This window comes from Amblyomma americanum, chromosome 1 (assembly GCF_052857255.1).
Source record: "Amblyomma americanum isolate KBUSLIRL-KWMA chromosome 1, ASM5285725v1, whole genome shotgun sequence".
NCBI classification, from domain to species: Eukaryota; Metazoa; Arthropoda; class Arachnida; order Ixodida; family Ixodidae; genus Amblyomma; species Amblyomma americanum.
In genome coordinates this window covers 321,267,361-321,270,635 of record NC_135497.1, presented here as the reverse complement: position 1 = coordinate 321,270,635, position 3,275 = coordinate 321,267,361, and positions in this window count along the sequence as shown.

Genomic DNA, 3,275 nt, shown 5'->3' with positions numbered 1-3,275 from the left:
GCGGCGGCAGGAAAGGCGACGACCACAGGTGGTATCGTCTGGTCATCGTATGGTGTCAAACTATTGGTCGACGGCTCGATGGCTTCTGCAAATTACAAGTTACGAGGCGGTGTCAGCACCAGGGCCGAGAAACTTGAGCAAAACTTCCTTTACCTTGACTCGTGATAAAGAAGTCTGAAGGCGATGAACCTTGAGCAGGAACAAGTGCAGAGTTGTTGGATGCGAACCCTGTGTAATGAGACAGTTGTGACTCGTACCCTAGTGCTTGTGATGATGAGGCGATGTCCGTGAACTCTGGAACCTGAGAACAAAAAAAGGTGCATCGTAAGAGCTAAGAACATGTTTCGTAATCGTTACGGAAAGTCGGAGTCCACCGCACAGACACCTAAACGGGGAGCACAGCAGCAAGAGGCCACCTACGTTCTCAGACGCGTCCGTGACCGCCATGGCGATGGACGCGCCGTCCCAGGTTAACGCGGCGGCAGGAAAGGCGGCGACCACAGATGGTATCGTCTGGCCATCGTGTGGTGTCAAATTATTGGTCGACGGCTCGATGTCTTCTGCAAATTACAAGTTACGAGGCGGTGTCAGCACCAGGGCCGAGAAACTTGAGCAAAACTTTGTTTACCTTGACTCGTAATAAAGAAGTCTGAAGGCAATGAACCTTGAGCAGGAACAAGTGCATAATTGTTGGATATGAACCCTGTGTAGTGAGACCGCTGTGACTCGTACCCTTGTGCTTGTTATGATGAGGCGACGCCCAGGAACTCTGGAACCTGAGAACAAAAAAAAGGTGCATCGTAAGGACTAAGAACATGTTTCGTAATCGTTACGGGAACGACGGAGTCCACCGCACAGACACTTAAAGGGGGAGCACAGCAGCAAGAGGCCACTTACGTTCTCAGACGCGTCCGTGACCGCCATGGCGATGGACGAGCCGTCCCCGGATAACGCGGCGGCAGGAAACGCGGCGACCACAGGTGGTATTGTCTGGCCATCGTATGGTGTCAAATTATTGGTCGACGGCTCGATGTCTTCTGCAAATTACAAATTACGAGGCGGTGTCAGCAACATGGCCGAGAAATTTGAGCAAAACTTTGTTTACCTTGACTCGTGATAAAGAAGTCTGAAGGCAATGAACCTTGAGCAGGAACAACTGCATAATTGTTGGATATGAACCCTGTGTAGTGAGACTGCTGTGACTCGTATCCTAGTGCTTGTTATGATGAGGCGACGTCTGGGAACTCTGGAACCTGAGAAAAAAAAAGGTGCATCGTAAAAACTAAGAACATGTTTCGTAATCGGTACGGGAACGACGGAGTCCACCGCACAGACACTTAAAGGGGGAGCACAGCAGCAAGAGGCCACTTACGTTCTCAGACGCGTCCGTGACCGCCATGGCGATGGACGAGCCGTCCCCGGATAACGCGGCGGCAGGAAACGCGGCGACCACAGGTGGTACCGTGTGGCCATCGTATGGTGTCAAATTATTGGTCGACGGCTCGATGTCTTCTGCAAATTACAAGTTACGAGGCGGTGTCAGCAACAGGGCCGAGATACTTGAGCAAAACTTTGTTTACCTTGACTCGTAATAAAGAAGTCTGAAGGCAATGAGCCTTGAGCAGGAACAAGTGCAGAGTTGTTGGATGTGAACCCTGTGTAATGAGACCGCTGTGACTCGTACCCTAGTGCTTGTGATGATGAGGCGACGTCCGGGATCTCTGGAACCTGAGAACAAGAAAGGTGCATCGTGAGAACTAAGAATATGTTTCGTAATCGTTACGGGAAAGACGGAGTCCACCGCACAGACACTTAAACGGGGAGCACAGGAGCAAGATTCCGCCTACGTTCTCAGACGCGTCCGTGACCGCCTAGGCAATGGACTCGCCGTCCCCGGATAACGCGGCGACAGGAAAGTCGGCGACCACAGGTGGTATCGTCTGGTCATCGTATGGTGTCAAATTATTGGTCGACGGCTCGATGGCTTCTGCAAATTACAAGTTACGAGGCGGTGTCAGCACCAGGGCCGAGAAACTTGAGCAAACCTTCCTTTACCTTGACTCGTGATAAAGAAGTCTGAAGGCGATGAACATTGAGCAGGAACAAGTGCAGAGTTGTTGGATGCGAACCCTGTGTAATGAGACCGTTGTGACTCGTACCCTAGTGCTTGTGATGATGAGGCGACGTCCGGGAACTCTGGAACCTGAGAACAAAAAAAGGTGCATCGTAAGAACTAAGAATATGTTTCATAATCGTTACGGGTAAGACGGAGTCCACCGCACAGACACTTAAACGGGGAGCACAGGAGCAAGAGGCTGCCTATGTTCTCAGACGCGTCCATGACCGCCATGGCAATGGACTCGCCGTCCCCGGATAATGCGGCGGCACGAAAGTCGGCGACCACAGGTGGTATCGTCTGGCCATCGTATGGTGTCACATTATTGGTCGACGGCTGAATGTCTTCTGCAAATTACAAGTTACGAGGCGGTGTCAGCAACATGGCCGAGAAATTTGAGCAAAACTTTGTTTACCTTGACTCGTGATAAAGAAGTCTGAAGGCAATGAACCTTGAGCAGGAACAACTGCATAATTGTTGGATATGAACCCTGTGTAGTGAGACTGCTGTGACTCGTATCCTAGTGCTTGTTATGATGAGGCGACGTCTGGGAACTCTGGAACCTGAGAAGAAAAAAAAGGTGCATCGTAAAAACTAAGAACATGTTTCGTAATCGGTACGGGAACGACGGAGTTCACCGCACAGACACTTAAAGGGGGAACACAGCAGCAAGAGGCCACTTACGTTCTCAGACGCGTCCGTGACCGCCATGGCGATGGACGAGCCGTCCCCGGATAACGCGGCGGCAGGAAACGCGGCGACCACAGGTGGTGCCGTGTGGCCATCGTATGGTGTCAAATTATTGGTCAACGGCTCGATGTCTTCTGCAAATTACAAGTTACGAGGCGGTGTCAGCAACAGGGCCGAGATACTTGAGCAAAACTTTGTTTACCTTGACTCGTAATAAAGAAGTCTGAAGGCAATGAGCCTTGAGCAGGAACAAGTGCAGAGTTGTTGGATGTGAACCCTGTGTAATGAGACCGCTGTGACTCGAACCCTAGTGCTTGTGATGATGAGGCGACGTCCGGGATCTCTGGCACCTGAGAACAAGAAAGGTGCATCGTGAGAACTAAGAATATGTTTCGTAATCGTTACGGGAAAGACGGAGTCCACCGCACAGACACTTAAACGGGGAGCACAGGAGCAAGATTCCGCCTAC